The sequence below is a fragment of the Pipistrellus kuhlii genome, unplaced genomic scaffold, assembly GCF_014108245.1.
Source record: "Pipistrellus kuhlii isolate mPipKuh1 unplaced genomic scaffold, mPipKuh1.p scaffold_m20_p_3, whole genome shotgun sequence".
Taxonomy (NCBI): domain Eukaryota; kingdom Metazoa; phylum Chordata; class Mammalia; order Chiroptera; family Vespertilionidae; genus Pipistrellus; species Pipistrellus kuhlii.
Window position 1 is genome coordinate 45,498,219 of NW_023425529.1, and position 18,877 is coordinate 45,517,095.

General features: G+C 39.7%; 1 protein-coding gene across 9 annotated transcripts in view; it reads right to left on the bottom strand.

Moving 5' to 3' along the window:
- Nucleotides 1-17,158, bottom strand: part of LOC118728519 (cyclic AMP-dependent transcription factor ATF-7) — a 112,849-nt gene extending 95,691 nt beyond the window's left edge. For 5 of the 9 annotated variants that reach the window (XR_004990919.2, XM_045588032.1, XM_036455060.2 and 2 more), the window contains exon 1: nt 17,026-17,158. The gene's annotated coding sequence lies outside the window, so the exon portion shown is untranslated. Of the gene's footprint in view, nt 1-15,386; nt 15,429-16,694; nt 16,925-17,025 lie in introns of those variants that run through there. The other 4 variants (XM_036455063.2, XM_036455061.2, XM_036455055.2 and 1 more) reach the window with 4 other exon arrangements.
- Between the last annotated feature and the right edge of the window lie 1,719 nt (nt 17,159-18,877).

The window sequence follows — 18,877 nt, forward strand, 5'->3', positions numbered from 1 at the left end:
CATTGTGTCTTTTTTGTGTGTAAATATTACAGCTATTTATTTTTATGGCTATTGTTTTTGTTCAGGCCCAAATTTATTGTATTGGCAGGTAGACGCATAGGGTACAGCTGACAATAGATAATGCGTAGTCTGTCACCCGTTTGGCACCCTTGTTTACAAGTTTCCCGCGCCCCACCGCTTAGCGGAACAAAACGAGTTAACTCGTCTCCCGCGCTTTGGTATAAAAAGCGATATGACGAGTTTACTCGTTTCCCGCAAAAAATGTGTTAAAATACAAAAACCATCAAGAAACCAAGAGGGCAGCATAGGTAAACACCTAAACTGATGCCTCACACAACAATTTCAAAACTACAACTAAAAGACAAAACGGACATCATCCAGAACCACAGGAAAGCTGGCTGAGTGAAAATTCTACAACTAGAAGGAAAGAGAAAAGCACACAAAGAATCAGAGGAGCTGCAAAAGGCTGAGGCACAGAGACGCGCGTGTAGGGAGGACTGGCAGCTGAGTGTGCGGCTGGCTTTCTCAAGCAGAAGGGGAGACGGAAGTTCCTAACTGTGCTGAACTCCAGTTCCAAGCGAGACTCTGGGAACCCAGACTCATTCAGGGGGAATCTGGACTGTCTGGCAGTGGGCGAAACTCAAGGGCAGCTTTCTCTCAGAGGTGTTTGCAGTGATTTCCAAGGGACACTGAGACCCAGAGGCCTCATAGGGCAGGGCTAGCCAAGGCTGTCTGCTCCACCCTGAGACTCCGCCCCATCCAAGCTGAGCACACAGGCTTTTGTAATTTTGCAAGTCTTATCTCATAAGGGTGTCTCCAGCAGAGAAGTTCTCTCAGCATAGACACAGCTGATCCTCACAGCCAATTGGCCTGGAGGTCAATTCCTCCCAGTGATACCAACAACAATCAAGACTTAATTACAACAAGGCTGTGCACACAGTCCACAAAGGGGTGCAACAAGAGTGTCCACCTCAGGTAACTGGGGAGGCTGAGTTATGGGCCCTATAGGACACCTAGCACACAAAGCTACTATACCAACTCAGGGAAGCAGCAAAAATGCAGAGACAAAGAAAAAAATCACAAATGAAAGAAATGGAGGAAAGCAAATGACTGGATATAGAGTTCAAAACCATGGTTATAAGGTTTTTCAAGAATTTTCTAGAAAAGGCCAATAAATTTAATGAGACCCTCAAGGATATGAAAAAAAGACCAACTAGAAATTAAACATACACTGACTGAAATAAAAATATTATACAGAGACTTAACACCAGACTAGAGGACTTCAAGAATCAAGTCAAAGATTTGAAATACAAAGAAGCAAAAAAATACTCAACTGAAAAAGCAAAAAGAAAAAAGAATCCAAAAAGTTGAAGATAGTGTAAGGACCCTCTGGGACAACCTCAAGCGTACCAACATCCTAATTATGGGGGTGCTAGAAGAAGAGAGAGAGCAAGATACTGAAAACCTATTTGAAGAAATAATGACCAAAAACTTCCCCCACATGATGAAAGAAATAGACTTACAAGTCCAGAAAGTGCCCAGAACCCCAAACTAAAGAAATCCAAAGAGGACCACACCAAGACACATCATAATTAAAATGCCAAGAGCAAAAGGCAAAGAGAGAACATTAAAAGCAGCAAGAGAGAAACAGTTAGCCCTACCTGGTTTGGCTCAATGGATAGAGCATCAGTCTGTGAACTGAAGGGTCCCAGGTTCGATTGTGGTCAAGGGCACATGCCTGGGTTATGGGATCGACCCTCAGTGGGGTCATGCAGAAGGCAGCCAATCAATGACTCACATCATTGATGTTTCTATCTCTCTCCCTCTTCCTTTCTCTCTGAAATCAATTAAAAAAAATATATATATATATATATATTTTTATAATATATATATTATAAATATATATATATATATACACACACACACACACACACACACACACACACACATATATATATATATATTTTTTTTTTTTAAAGAGAGAAAAACATTCCGAGACCTGTTTGGCTCAGTGAATAGAATGTTGGTCTGCAAACTGAAAGGTCCCGGGTTTGATTCTGGTCAAGGGCATGTACCTTGGTTGCGAGCACATCCCCAGTAGAGGGGTGCAGGAGGCAGCTGATCGATGATTCTCTCTCATCGATGTTTCTAACTCTCTATCCCTCTCTCTTCCTCTCTGTAAAAACTCAATTAAAAAAAATTTTTTTAAATAAAAAAAAATAAAAGAGAAAACAGTTAATTACCTACAAGGGAACACCCATACGATTTATCAGCTGATTTCTCAACAGAAACTATGCAGGCCAGACGGGAGTAGCAAGAAATATTCAAAGTGATGAATAGCAAGAACCTACAACCAAGATTACTCTACCCAGCAAAGCTATCATTTGAATCGAAGGTCAGATAAAGAGCTTCACAGATAAGAAAAAGCTAAAGGAGTTCATCACCACCAAACCAGTATTATATGAAATGCTGAAGAGTATTCTTTAAGAAGAGGAAGAAGAAGAAAAAGGTAAAGATAAAAATTAAGAACAATACATATCTATCAACAAGTGAATCTAAAAATCAAGTGAATAAAAAATCTGATGAACAGAATAAACTGGTGAATATAATAGACTCAGGGGCCTAGAAAGGGAGTAGACTGACAATTCTCGGGGGGGGGGGGGGGAGGGCGGGACAAAAATCGTACTCCTATGGATGAGGACAATGGGGGGAAGGTAAGGGCAGAGGGTGGGTGGGGAGAAGGTATCTGTCAAGTTAACTCTTTTTTTTTATATATATATTTTATTGATTTTTTACAGAGAGGAAGGGAGAGGGATAGAGAGCTAGAAACATCCATGAGAGAGAAACTGACCAGCAGCCTCCTGCACATCCCCCACGGGGGATGTGCCCGCAACCAATGCACATGCCCTTGACCAGAATCGAACCTGGGACCTTTCAGTCCAAAGACCTCTGTCCATTGAGCCAAACTGATTTCGGCTCAAGTTAACTCTTAATTGCCCCTTGAAAACAAAACCTAGTCCAGGGTTGTTAAACTATACTTTCAAGTATAAAAAATGTAATTAAGGATGCAGCAAGAAGGTCAGCTTAATATATGACTTTTGGGAGTACAAATTGGGACAATAATTCTAGAAAGCAATCTGGCAATATTTATATTAAGTGTCTTAAAATGCCTCATATCCTTTGAACAAATCATTCTTCTTTAAGGACTTTATTCTGAAGCTAAAACCAGAAATATAGACTATTTATATATTAAAATGTTCATCATAGCCATATTTGTAACAATAATAAAACAGAAATTAAATTAAATGTTTAAGAAGGGATAAATATAAATTAAGATACTCCCTTAAAACAGACTATATATATATATATTTTTTTTTAAATATATTTTCACAGAGAGGAAGAGAGAGAGATACAGAGTTAGAAACATCAATGAGAGAGAATCATTGATCAGCTGACTCTTGCACACCCCCTACTGGGGATGTGCCCTCAACCAAGGTACATGCCCTTGACCAGAATCGAACTGGGACCCTTGAGTCCACAGGCCGACGCTCTATCCACTGAGCCAAATCAGTTTTGGCTTAAAACAGACTATATTTAAGTTAAGAATGTTTCTGAAAGCTATTTAATGACATTAGAAAATGCTATACACTAAATGAGGGGAATGCAGGATATAATATTACATATTCACCATAATTTCAAATCTATAAAAGAGCAAACAAAATAATAAACATTGAAAAAGAGAACATTAATATCAAATGTTAATAATGGTTATGAATGGGTAATGGTATTCCAGATTACTTTATTTTCTTCTTTGTACTTCAGTATCTTCCAAGGTCTCTATAATAATCACAGGCTGATTTTTAAAACTATAATGTAATCTAATAATAAAAAAGAATGTCAATCTGCATGACTTAAAAAAATACGTTATATGCTTTTTTAAAAGGCCCATATCTGCTACACTATTTTAAGCAACATTTTTAACTGTTTTGTTGTTGTTGTTGTTTTGAGAGAGAGCGAGAGAGAGAGCGAGAGCGAGAGCGAGAGAGAGAGAGACAGAGAGACAGACAGACAGACAGAATGAAAAAGAAAAACATTAATAGGTTGACTCCCATTTGTACCCTGAAGACACCCCAACCTGCCCCCCCACCGGGGCACGTGCAGCCTGGGAGTGTGCCCTGGCCCCAATCGAACCACCGCCCGCTGGTACACAGCGGGACACTCCAACCAACATATACCAGCCGGGGTTCTGCTGGACTATTTCAAAGCACTAACCAGTATATTTAAAAATCATACAAAGTTGTTTATTCTCTATTACAAAGTAACAAAATCAAATGACAAATTAAGTTCAAAGTTGACTCAAAAAATCCTTTCTAAAAGTATAAGGGAATAGCTTCATATAGAAATAGAGATGGTGGAAATTTAAACATATCAATACACAAGGTAAATCGAGCAATTCAAGATAATTCCTCCTTTGTTGCCTTCAAGGACCCATTTTCAGAATCCCATGAATGATCCTAACAATGAGTATTACTCATACACAGAAATTTCTTCAACCATCTATCACAGCGGGAATAAAGAAAGCTGATTACCAAGCTTACCAGGTACTGAATGCCTTTCAGCTCAGCTATAAATAACCTAAAAAATTTAGACAGGCACACAATCAAAGTTCTATGGGCCCCATTACCTTATGATATTAAAAAGAAATTATACACAATCAAATCTCTTCTAAGAACACAACTTTGGAGACCAAGTTTCAAAGTCTAAGATAATGTAGCTGCTGCTAAGCAGAGTACAAACACTATCTCTACACCTTGACAGACTCAACATTTTATTCACCATAGAATACTCAGTGCTGCTAGAAAACTGACTTAAAACTGCTTTAGCTGGTTTGGCTCAGTGAATAGAGCGTCGGCATGCAGACTGAAGGATCCCAGGTTCGATTCAGGTCAAGGGCATATGCCCAGGTTGTGGGCTCGATCCCCAGAGTGGGGCATGCAGAAGGCAGCCAATCAATGATTCTCTCTCATTGATGTTTCTAACTCTCTCCTCCTTTCTCTCTGAAATGAATATATTAAAAAACAAAACAAAAAAAAACTGACTTAAGGAAGATTCCAGTAAACGTAAGAACTGTTAGACCATAATGCAGGTTATGTGAACTCTCAGAAAACAAAGAAAGCTCATGTTTTATTAGGAGTGGATTATGAGGAATTGAAATCTCTGTTCCTAAATTCTGGGGCCATTTTCCACTGTATTATTTAGCATAACAACAGTTTGCTAGTAGGTAAATCAATAAGGCCCCAAAAGCATTATATAGAAAGCATATATATTACTATAACCTATACTAATTAGCCTTATTGTTTATATCAGGGTTTTTCTAAAGTACTTTGCTAACTTGAAAACTGAGGCAGAGAGCTACAAAAAACATAGGCAAAAGATGTGTCAAGAAGTTGAGGTTGGCCTGAACCCTAAATTACCTGTTCTCACATACTCCAAGTAAGATAAAAAATGGACACTACATCTTTTTATAACTCTTTAAAAGTTGGATGACAATTTGCCTATTGTAGACTGACTGCTGAATTGTGTATTTCCAAAAGTTTACATACAACAGGTGTCTCCGTTATGTTTATAATATAAATGAATGTCCAGAAACATTAGTTTGAGAGACTACCAAGTTCTTGGAGTATTATTTGTCTAGGAAAATAAAATAATGTCCATAGTTTTAAAATTAAGTATATTTCACTATAACAAACATTGAAAAACATTGATCGGTTGACTCCCTTTATTTAGAACAGCAGTCGCCAACAGGTGGTCTGCGGACCACTGGTAGTCTGTGGGGTCCAAAAGGTTGGCGACTGCTGATTTAGACTATAACTGGAAAATTAATAATCCAGTTATAGTCTAAATAAAGGATTGGCAAACTTTAGCCCATAGCCCAAATCTCATTGGTGACATGTTTGTGAATGGCCCACAAGCTAGGAATGGTTTTTACATTTTTAAATGATGAATGAAAAGAATAATTTGTGACATGTGAAAATTGTATGAAATTCAAATTTTAGTGTTCATAAATACAATTTTTGGGAACGCAGCCCTACTTATTCTTTGCATGCTGTCTATGACTACTTTTGTGCTACAGTAGCAGAGTTTCGTAGTTTTAAATAGAGACCTCATGCCTACAAAACCTAACAAAAAAATACTTTAAAAAAAATTAACCCTAGTTCTGAATATTTACCATATTCACCTAGCACCTCATTAAAAAACAGATTCCTAGGCCTCCTGTATTCAGTTGGCTTTGGCTTCCAAGAATTATCGCCTTGGGTAATTCTGACACCTTTTGAGAAGCACTAAAATGTAGAGCATATATTCCTTCTATGTGGTAAGTAGCTGTATTTTTCTAGTTAGGTACTATTAGATAGATCTCAAAGTGAGCTCTAGGGATCCCTATTGATCCCTTTCAGAGTGTTCATGGGTGTTTAAATTGTACATGGCTAAAGATCTACTTAAAGGGCAAGGCAGGCCAATGCATTTTAAATGTTTTATTGTTGTTGTTATTGATTTTAGAAAGAGGAAGAGAGAGATAAAAACATCAATCAGTTGCCTCTTGCATAGCTGATCCCCCTACTGGGGATAAAATCTGCAACCCAGGCATGTGCCCTGACAGAATCAAACCTGAGACCTCTTGGTGCACGGGTCCATGCTCAATCAACTGAACCACATCTGCTGGGCCCAAAACATTTTATATATTTTTATTGATCTCAGAGAGGAAAGAGAGGGAGAGAGGGAGGGAAGGGAGGGAGGGAAGGAGGGAGGGAGGGAGGGGGGAGGGAGGGAGGGAGGGAGGGAGGGAGGGAGGGAGGGAGGGAGGGAGAGAGAGAGAGAGAGAGAGAGAGAGAGAGAGAGAGAGAGAGAGAGAGAAACATCAATGATGAGAGAGAATCACTGACTGGCTGCCTCCTGCACATCCCCTACTGGTGACTGAGCCACAACCATGTCCAATGCATTTTATTGTAACAGAGTAACAAAAGTTCACAGATACAGTTTTTGATTTTACACATCTAACCTTTTACAAACTATCACTTTTCAAATTTTGGTGTAGTATCAAAGGATAAAGACTATCTATAATTATCTGAAAAAGAATCTTTTCTTTTCCTATTACACATCTGTCTGAACCCACAGTTTCTTCATGTACTTCAATCAAAACAACATATCGTAACAAATTGAATGCAGAAGCAGATATGAGAATCCTGCTGTTTTCTATTAAGTCAGACATTAAAGAGATTTAAAGCTCTTCTCTTAAATCTTTTGGAAATTGCCTGGCCGGTGTGGCTCAGCAGTTGAGCGTGGACCTAGGTACCAGGAGGTCATAGGTTCAATTCCTGGTCAGGGGCACATACCTGGGTTGCACGCTCAATCTCCAGTGTGGAGCATGCAGGAGGCAGCCAATCCGTGATTCTCTCTCATCATGGATGTTTCTCTCTCTTTCTCTCTCCCCCTTCCTCTCTGAAATCAATAAAAACATATGTTTAAAAAAAATATTTTGGAAACAATTGTTATTTATGTTATTTATATCTATTTTTAAAATTTCTCCAATTTAATTTCTGATATACTAAATATCAATAGATATAACCAAGGTAAACAAAAATTCTTTGGAGTCCTCAATTAATTTTTAAGAAGAAAAAAAGAGTGGAATCTAAGACCAAAAGCAATTGGAAACCCACAGCTTTAAGAAATACATAAACAGTAATACCACCCCCTGGATTGATCAATCAAAGAGCAAGTTGAAATTAATTTTGAATTTCAGGCTCAGACATGCAGGAACTGGTTTCAAACAAAGGACCCAGATTAACTAGACCAAATAGTTTTGTAGCAAATGACAAAAAGCAGATGGAAGTGAGAATAAAGCTGAGTCATAGGCAACACATGGCCAAAGTTTAGAACCTATCTCTGGAAGCAGCTTCATAGAGCCAACTACTTGAGTAGAAGTTTTTATCTCTCTAGGCTTTTGGAGGATTCAAGGAACTATATTTGAACTATCTTCAGAAAAGTTAATAAAGCAAAAACAAAGAAGCAACCACTTGCTAAAGTGATAGCAAGAAGCAGAGTTAGAAATAAATAGAGAACATTATACCTATGTTTGGCCTCCATAGGCATTTTAAAGACAGAAAAATTCCTGGATATTATTATAGTAAGCTGTCAAAATCTACTGTCGTGTTTCAGTTTTTTCCTATTCATTTTCAGATAAAGTAGGGATCCCTAAAGCAATAAACGAATACTAATCAACCTTAAAATGCTAATTTTTAAAATAGGTTAGAAATCTTCATGGACTTGCCCTGGCCAGTGTTGCTCAGTTGGTTGTGTGTGTGTCATCCATGCACCAAAAGGTTGCTGATTCAATTCCTAGTCAGGGCACAGGTCCAGGTTGTGGGCTGGATCCCAGTAGGGAGTGTGCAGGAGGCAGCAGATTGATACTTCTCTCTCATATCAATGTTTCTCTCCTTTTCCTTTCCTCTCTCTCTCTAAAATCAATTTAACAAAATCTTTTCCAAGACTGCCCACATACTGGCAACACAGTGATCTATTTGGGGTATTCCAATGCTCACTGATTAACTTTCAACAGTCCCAAACACAGATGCATAAATATTAGCAAAATACTGCTTGACCAAAAAATTTTTTAAAGCCCTGGCCAGTGTGATTCACTAGTTAGAGCTTCGGCCCACACACCAAAGGGTCATGGGTTCAATTCCCAATCAAGGGCATGTACATGGTTTGCAAGTTCAATCCCTGGCCCAGTCAATACACGTGTAAGAGATAACCAACGGATGTGTGTGTCTCTCTCTCACATCAATGTTTCTCTCTCATGCTCTCTCTTCCCTCCTTCCCTTCCTTCCACTCTCTCTAAAAATAAATGGAAAATATATCCTTGGGTGAGGATTAACAGCAACAACAACAACAACAAACTTAAAAAGAAAGAAAATGGTGCTAGCCCTGAATGATGTGGCTCATTTGGTTGAACATTGTCCCCTGCACCAAAAAAAAGGAAACCAGTTTCATTCCTGGTCAGAGCACATGCTTGGGTTGTGGGTTTGATCCTCAATAGGGAAGGGATGCAGGAGGCAGCAGATGGATGTTTCTCACATCAATGCTTTTTCCCTCTCTCTCTCCCTTCCTCTTTCTCTAAAATAAATTTAAAAATATAAAAAAGAAAAGAAAACAGCACTAGAAGAGACATGTTAGTACCAGAAATACATGCTAAAGAAAACCAACATGGTGTTACTCAAGTTTGATAAAGCTTAAATAAATACTAGTGGCAAGAAAGTTGATGCCAACACAAATCATTTATAGCAATTATGTTATATTCAAGAAATCATCTGCTTTTTATAATATAGTCAGGCTTATTCCTGTTTTAAAAAGAATGGTTATGCTCTATTTTTATTTTTTTTAATATATTTTATTGGTTTTTTACAGAGAGGAAGGGAGATAGAGAGTAAGAAACATAGATAAGAGAGAAACATCGATCAGCTGCCTCCTGCACACCCCCTAGTGGGGATGTGACCGCAACCAAGGCACATGCCCTTGACTGGAATCGAACCCAGAACCCTTCAGTACACAGGCCAACGCTCTACCCACTGAGCCAAACCGGTTTCGGCATTATGCTCTATTTTTAATCTGAAAAAAATTTTTTTCTACTGTATGAACTTAAGAACCCAAATAAAATTTGGCTAATTTAGCATATAAGATTCCTTTGTCCACTATGTCAGAAAGAAGCTCTATATCCTATCTAATAAAAAAGTAATTTGCAAATTGACCATCACTCCAACACACAAGATGACTGCCCCCATGAGGACACAAGATAGCCGTCACAAGATGGCCAGCAGGGGAGGGAGGTTGGGAGGGACCAGTCCTGCAAGGGAGGGCAGTTGGAGCGATCAAGCCTGTAGGGAAGGGCAGTTGGGAGGGGCCCAGGCCTGCAGTGGAGGGCAGTTAGGGCGAACAGGCTGTCAGGGGAGCAGTTAGGCATCAATCAGGCTGTCAGGGGAGTAGTTAGGGAGTGATCAGGCTGGCAGGCAGAAGCGGTTTGGGACAATCAGGAAGGCAGGCAGGCGAGTAGTTGGGAGCCAGCAGTCCTGGATTGTGAGAGGGATGTCCGACTGCCCATTTAGGCCCAATCCCAAATTTTATTTAGGTTCTTAAGATTGGGCCTAAACGGGCAGTCGGACATCCCTCAAAGAGTCCCAGATTGGAGAGGGTGAAGGCTGGGCTGAGTGACACACCTCCCCATGCACGAATTTCGTGCACCGGGCCTCTAGTCATATAATAAGATATTAGTAAGTAATTCTACTCAAAGAAAGCAAGTTGGATTTTTTGAGGAGGTAGGACTATGATAAAATAGTACTGCTCCCACAGAGGCCCAAGCCACAAGCTCAAAAGTGACTTTTTAAGCTAAATATTGGTTCCTGTTACTTTCATAAATTGATATTTATTAAGGATAAGTGCAGCATTGAATAGAAAAGAGAAACTATTTGCACAGTTGGGTTTCAAATGTATGAGAACACTTAGGATTAAAATTACCCAAAGATGAAAAAAAACTAACAAAGTTAATTCATGTGTGTGTTATGAGTTTTGTTTCCTAGTAAGTGTCTCTATATTCCGCATAAGACTAATGCAGTAACTCACCTTTGGTTTAGTTGGGACTCTTTCCTAGATGTCTGCCTACAAAGTTTTAGAAATTAGTGAAATTTGCCGAAACCGGTTTGGCTCAATGGATAGAGCGTCGGCTTGGGGACTGAAAGGTCCCGGGTTCGATTCCAGTCAAGGGCATGTACCTTGGTTGTGGGCATATCCCCGGTAGGGGGTGTGCAAGAGGCAGCTGATCAATGACTCTCTCTCATCGATGTTTCTAACTCTATCTCTCTCCCTTCCTCTCTGTAAAAAGTCAATAAAATATATTTTTAAAAAAAATTAGTGAAATTTATCTTTTCATAAAACCTTTCCTGAATAGTAACACTTCATCCTTTCTTTCCAAAGAAGCCATACAGTATCTTTACTTTCAAACTGAACTGAATTTTGCTTCATTACATACAGACAATGAGTATATTCAGATTTAAAAAGTTTCTAAACAAAAGGACAAACAAGAGAAGGAAAGGAAGCCAAATACTATGATTTAATAGAAAAACAACAACTCTCTTTCAACAGAAAGTGTCCACCAGGGAAATTCTGAAGAGAAAATGTCATGACGAAATATTTTAAGACATGAAATGTCCAATGCAAAATATTTGTTGGTGGTGGTGTTGATTTTTTTCTTTTTTGCTCAAGAGTTATTTATTGCGATTTATGTTCCTTACTTTTTGTTTATCCATTCATACTGGATCAGTAGAACCATTTTAATTTTACTTTCTTTATCGTCCATTTTTCTTCCTGATTCTTCAGTAGTAAGTTTCCTGAGATGAGCTCTATTTATGAATGTTTGGACTGGAAAAGACCTTGAGAGGTCATCATGTTCATCCCTCTACTTTTCCAGGAGAATTCATAACTGAACAATCTCAGATGGATAGAAGGTATCAAAAGAAAATGTAAAGCATTCATAACAGCATGTTACTTTATTCCACATGAACATTTACACTCACAATAGGCAATTTTCTAAAAATGAAAGTAAAAATTAAAGCCCCCAAAGAGGAAGGTGCTTTAACAATGCATTTACCAGCTAAATTGCTCAAACGTAAATTCAACTATCAGGTCTAAAATTAACACATAGAAAAGTTATTGGCTGCCAACATAAAGTCTTAGTCCCTAGAGATGTCTTCTATGTCTTATCTTATTTGTAGTAGCATTTCACCTACAGCACATGGGATGACAAATACAGACCACCACACCAATAAATTGTAATTATAAATGGCAATTACATGTGTATGTATTTATGTGTATTTTTTACAGGTGGTACAAGTTTTTATTCCAAACAAAAAATAAAGTTAGGTCTAAATTGGAGATGTCAACATTATGGAAAACTATAATACAATTGTTATGTGGACAATAGTTTAATTCTTTAATATGTAACTTAAAATGTTCAGGGAATAGCATTTTGTCCTAAAATAGTTTCTACAACAGAATTTCATCTGATGACAAAAAGCATACAAAAGATACACTGTTAATCATTCTATATTAATTTAATCAAAAAAAGGAAGCAGGACCAGAAGTCTTTGAAATGGGGGTAAACATACTTGAAAAAAATAGGGAGCGGGGAAGGTAGAGTCCAGAAATTATAGATTGATGAAATATTGTTTACCAAGATTATAAAATGAATTATTAAGTACAAGGTTTTAAACAACTGGCAAGTAATGCAGTGATCTATAAACATTAGCATAAGATGGCAAAATAGTAACTGTCTAACTTCATTTTCTTTTCTTTTTAAAAAATATATTTTATTGATTTTTACAGAGATGAAGGGAGAGGAGTAGTTAGAAACATCGATCAGCTGCCTCCTGCACACCCCCTACTGGGGATGTGCCCGCAACCAAGATACATGCCCTTGACCGGAATCGAACCTGGGACTCTTGAGTCCGCAGGCTGACACTCTATCCACTGAGCCAAATCAGTTAGGGACATTTTCTTTTTTTAACAGGATCTCTAGCCAAGGAGCTCAGGTATATGCCCAGAAATAGAATATTTTTAGATTACTTTTAGATTACAACAGGGAAACTTTTAATACTTCATAAGAAATATAGGTTGATGATAAAATAGTAGGTGGATTCGTAAATGAATTTTATCCAAAAGATTGATTAATGGATTAATATCAACCTAATGATAGTATGATGTTAAAGCATTACTTCACCCTTATATATTTTACCAGTCACTAAACAAAAACTTAGGTGTTAGGACATTTATAATACTGTCAACAATAAAAAATAAATTAAGAAAACACACACCATAGAAGTCATGTTTATCACATTTATCTATTGATACAAAAATATGAGGAATGCCCAAGAGGCTAAATAACATTATCAAGCTAAAACAATAAACCAAAACCAAGGAGATGACAGTTACTGGGATCAATGTAAAGTCCTCAATTACATTTAAAAAATCAATTACAAAAAAAAGAATCAATCATACAGGCAGGTGGTGTGGCTCAGTAGTTGAACATCGACCTATGAACCAGGAGGTCACTGTTTGATTCCAGGTCAGAGCATATGCCCAGGTTGCTGGCTCAATCCCCAGTAGGGGGCACGCAGAAGACAGTCAATGAATGGTTCTCTCTCATCATTGATATTTCTATCTCTTTCTCCCTCTCCCTTCCTCTCTGAAATAAAAAAATATATACATTTATTTAAAAAATCAATTATACAAATTAATGTGATCTTAGGCTTTAGAGGTATAGAGTACAATTTTAAAAAGAGGCCACTCTCCCCTGTACTTTTATTGATCAGATATCTGATATGTTATATTCAGACCTAGACAAGAGCCCTAAAAAATTAGGCAACTAAGTTGATGAGGAACCTGAACTTTATTAAAAATGTCATTTAAGGAATAGAAGCCTTAGCAAGACATAACTGTCATCAAATATTTGAAGGACGACCATGCTGACAAGGAATTAGGTTTATTTATTGTAGCTTGAGATGGCAGAATTAAAGAGCTTCAGCACAATGTACAGAATGTTCTAAAAGCAGAGTTCCAAAATGGAACAGGGAATCTGTGAAGTGAGTGAGGATCTTTGTCTTATAGCATTGGAAGGTAAAAAGACTATGCTTCAGGGATTCCAAATACGATGCCTTTTCACATTTCATGAATATACTTGATTCCAAAATAAGCCTGTTAAGAGGAAGGAAGGCAACGAAGAAACTTAAAACTGCTTCCTTTCACATGTTTCTAAAGAAATGGAAAACTTTTCATGAACTCTAAAATCAGTACCATTTTCAGAGAAACCAACAAAAGAAATTAATGCTTCTTCTTTTTAAATGAAACTGCTTTTTTTTTTTTTCTTAAAGAAACATCTGCACCTTAACTTTAGTTTATCAAGGAATAAGGGACAGTTATACTCCAGACTGCCGACTAGTCCCACAAAGAGAGTTGTCTTAATTAGATATTTATATGGCAATGCTATTTGCTCCACCCAAAACTTCCTCCCAAGGAGTAGGCTCCTCCTTATCAGACGTGGATAGGAGGCTGCTGTAACTCCCTCCTTTTGACTCCCTCCTGCTGCAGCCTAGGAAAAACTCAGTCTTGACATGTACAAAACAGTAACTTGTGAGAACTTCAGAGCAGCTGTGTTCAGACAGAGCCAGGGACTTTACTTGAGGCAAAGTAGTAGCTTAAGAATTTGTTTAAAAAAAAGAAAAAGAAGAAAAAGGATTTCAATTTTGGGTTGAAAGCAGGGAGAGGAAAAAAGAAAGGAGATACAGTAATGATATCCATTAATATTTAAAATCCATAATAAACAAAGAATGCTTACTAACTACAACACGGAAACTATCATGGGATGGTACCTTTGATTCACAAAGTGAAAGATGAGCGCTCTCTAACTTTCTGCTAACGCTAATGGGAAATGGGAAAAACAAATCTTGCATTTAACAGTGCCCAAGTCAAAGCCAGCCCAAATTCTAGGACAGAAGACTAAAACAAGGGGCTTTGCTGTTTTGTTGGCTTATTTCTGTGTGCTATCGTCAGGCAAACTGTGAAAATGTCGGAAAGTCCAATAGTAATGTTCTGAATGTGAACTACCGAACTAAATGCAGTTAAGGAACGCTAAAGATCAGCAATCAATTGGTCTCGGTGTGCTGTATGGGCAACTTCCGGGCCAAGAGAAAAAGCTTCAAATGGTAGCTGAGAACCAAAGGTTAATACAAAACAACATATTCTGGTTTCTCTTCACATACAGCTTTAACAGTATTTCAGCTATTGGTAATTTTTTTCTCAAAAGTAAAAGGAGGAAGCACCCTAGCTGGTTTGGCTCAGTGGATAGAGCGTAGGCCTGTGGACTGAAAAATCCCAGGTTCGATTCCAGTCAAGGGCACATGCCCAGGTTGTGGGCTTAATCCCCACAAGTGTAATCCTGGTAGGAGCCATGCAGGAGGCAGACAATCAATGATTCTCTCTCATCAATGATATTTCTAACTCTCTCTTCATTGAAATCAATAAAAACAATTTTTTAAAAAAAGTAAAAGAAGAGAAGGAATGCAAAAGATAAATATATGTAATAAAAAAGAAGTTATTAATTGGCTATATTATTAGTCCAATTCATCATTAAATAATCCACAACTATCAAACAAAGAGCAAAGGACTGTCATTATTCTGTACAGAATTAAGAACTGGTAAAACTACTTAGTATAGTTGCCAAACTTTTTTCAGTTTCTTTTTCTTTCTCTACAGACATGTTACATTTCGTAATAGTCTCCACTTACCTTACATCCTCCATGTTTAAGTACAAATTGTGTTTGATTTCCCCAACCCTTGCCCTAAGATATAATGACATATATTAAGCTTCTGAGTCTGGACACCAAGGAAAAAAAAAACCTGAAAATTTTCACTTTCCTGAAATATGTGTCCATTTTATTTACACCATTTAAAAATATATAACATAAGCTAATTAAAACTGCAACCACCCATTTAATAACTCTTAAAGAATATGAGTAGGTAAGACACATTTAACTAAACACCTTCAGTGTAGTCTATTTCTCAGTGCTTCGAAAACCTATAAAGACTGAAGTCTCTACAGAAATTACTACACTATTGCAAAGTTTTTAAACACAGGAATCAAGTGGGCTTGCTTGTGCACACTCCCACAAACCTTCACTTATGACACAACCCTCAGAGATACTAAAACGCCCACTAAGCAGAAAACAAACTTTTAAAGTTAGGAAAGTAGCTAAATGGGAATTTGGGTAGGAGGTGCTCTGGGTAGTAAACACCCTCGTCAGGGAATATAAACAAGCAACTCGAGCAACATATTACTCCTTCGGGGACTCCAACTGGGACTGCTTCCGTCCCAGGCCCCCACCCCCGAGTTAGGAAGAGAGTCAATGTGGGAAAAGTCAGAGAGGGAAAAAGGAAATCAGAGTAGAAGTGATGAAAGTGTGTGTGTGTGTGTGTGTGTGTGTATGTGTGTGTGTGTGTTTTCTCCTTCTCAATCCCTATCCAGCATTCTTGCAGGCTGATCACCAGACTGGATGTCAAATCCACCAAAAACAGTCCCCAAGTTTTTTCTGATATCTACATTCAAAACCTGCATATGTCAGCCGCCTCCTTTTCAAACACCTCCCTTTCACCTCGGGAGTCCCCCATACTCTTCTCAAAGGGAAGTCTTTTGGCCACCAAGCCCACCACTATGGTGTCTTCCTAAACTCATTCACTTCATGTTTTCCAACTCCGTACTTTCCCTGATACCATGTCCCTGATAGTCTTCTTTACAACTCAACCGAAATGCCATGATTCTCATTTCCAATGACTAAACCCTAGCTATCTATCCAGGCTCACTTACTGCCATGTTTTCACCTACTCATCCCCACCTTCTTCTGCCTGTTACCTCCAGCTTCTTCCAATGCCAAGTCCCCAACCCCACTCTTCCAAAAGCCAGTCTAGCACCCCTCCCCTGTCTCCCATGCCACCCCAATTCCAGGATCCTCCCCTTGGGCTACACCACTACACTTCCATTCCCTCAGGAGTCAACTCCCCACTTCTTGCCACGCCCTGTGCCCCCCGGGGCTACTTACCCCCAAGTTCTCCCCACACTTCAGGCCTCTGGCCCCGCCTTCCCCCCCTAAAGGAAGGAGGCGGGAGGAGGGAGAGAGGGGCGGCACTCCGCGAGGTAAAGACGATCTCCCATTAGTGTTTATCGCCGCCAATCTTAGCTTCCTTTTCTCCCATTGGTCAGCGTTCGCCCATGCCCCACCCTCTTCCTCAGACAGGGCCCGGCCACCGCCTCAGCGCCCCCGTCCAACACAGCCTAGGAGGGGAGACCCCGGCCTGGGAGGCTGGGACGGGTCGGAGTGGAAGGAGAGACTCTCGTCACTTCACGGGCTAGTTAATGTTAACAGGACTCACCCGCTGGCAGCTCCGTCGCCTCCCGCCCGCCCGCGCTCGGTCCCACAATCTGTCTCCAGCTCCTTCTTCCCCCCCTCAGCGGAGCTGATACTTTCCTCTCGTCCGGCCAGGCGCGCGCATCTCTCGCGAGATATGGGGGGTGGGGGGGGTGGGGGTTGGAGGAAGGGCGAGATCCGAAGGGCCTGAGTTGGAAAGGGGCCGAGGGCGGGGCTCCGGGAAGATGTAGGGGCCAGACTTTCAGTGGGCAGGTCTGGGGAGCGAGGCTGAGCGAACTCGGGACACACAGATCACACGTGTCCGGTTACGAAACGTAGGGGGAAAGGAAAAGAAGGAGGAATCCTTACAGGTGCCTGTAGTAGTGGAGATCCAAAAAGTGAAGTAAATATTTAGGGAATGAGATTATCCCAAGGGACGCATTAAACACACACACACACCCACACACACACACACACACATACACACACACACAACAGACAAGATTATACCTGAATAAAGCTGTTGAAAAGAAAAAAGTGGCAGGGACCGGTTTGGCTCAATGGATAGAGCGTCGGCTTGGGGACTGAGGGGCCCCGGGTTCGATTCCCGTCAAGGCCATGTACCTTGGTTGCGGGCATGTCCCCAGTGGGGGTTGTGCAAGAGGCAACTGATCGATGACTCTCTCATCGATGTTTCTAGCTCTCTATCTCTCTCCCTTCCTCTCTGTACAAAATCAATAAAATATATTTAAAAAGAAAGAAAGAAAAAAGTGGAGGGAAAATCGGAGGCAGGGATGGGGGAGCAAGGGATTCGGGGTTCCAAACAGTCGAGTAGTTGCATTTTCTTCTTTGCATGATGAGTAGCATCACTGTGGCCACAATCTGCTGGGGGGGGGGGGGGGGGGAGTGGAGCGGGAGTGGGGGGGGCGGTTCGGAGGGGGGCGGGGTGGAGACAGTGGGAAGGGTTCAACTGCAGGAACTGGCAACTTTTAAAACATGTGCATGTTGTTCCCACTATCCTCCAGGGTCATCACTTCCTTAAGGGCAAGGAAGTTTAAAATACCCTTAGCCCTAGAACTTGAGTGAATATATTGAAAAAAGCAACCCCCAGCATAACGAGCCTATCTCATTGAGTGCTCTGCCTTTTTCTTTACAACTGAGTTAGCATTCCCATTTTGCTCAAAGAGTTGAAATGATCAAATGAGATAATATATTTGAAACTGCTTGAGAATTAAAAAGCACTATATTTATTACTCAGCAACTATTATAACAAGTACATATCAGGACATGTGTTCTAGGCATGGGGAGAGGAGCCTGACAGACCAGGTTCCTGCTATGGTATATTTTATATTTTAGTGGCAAGGAGGAGACAATTAATAAGCCAATAAACACAAATGTGTAAGTCCTTCCTGGTGTGGCTCAGTTGGTTGGAGCACCCTTTTGTGCACTGAAGGATCACATATACACAGGTTTGAGCCCCTATTGGGATGCATAGAAGCAACCAATTAATGCCCCCCCCCGCAAATAAAAACATATATTAAAAGAACACAAATATTTCAGTTAGTGGAGAGTGTTTCAGAGTAATGAGACAGAAAGAGACCAGGAGTGGGGAAGCAACTTTGCTCCTGGTGTTGAGAGAAGGCCTCTTTGAAGTAATGTTTGAATCAGGAGTTGGAATTGAACATGAGGAAACAACCTTGGGGAGATTTTGGGTGAAACATCAAATGCAAAGACCGTATTAAAATTACTCTCGTATGGTTGGTTACCTAGATCAGCGTTTTTCAACTGCTGTTCCGCGGCACACTAGTGTGCCGCAAGATGTTGCCTGGTGTGCCGTAGGTGCAGACAAGATAAGAATTTTATAATTTTTCACTATT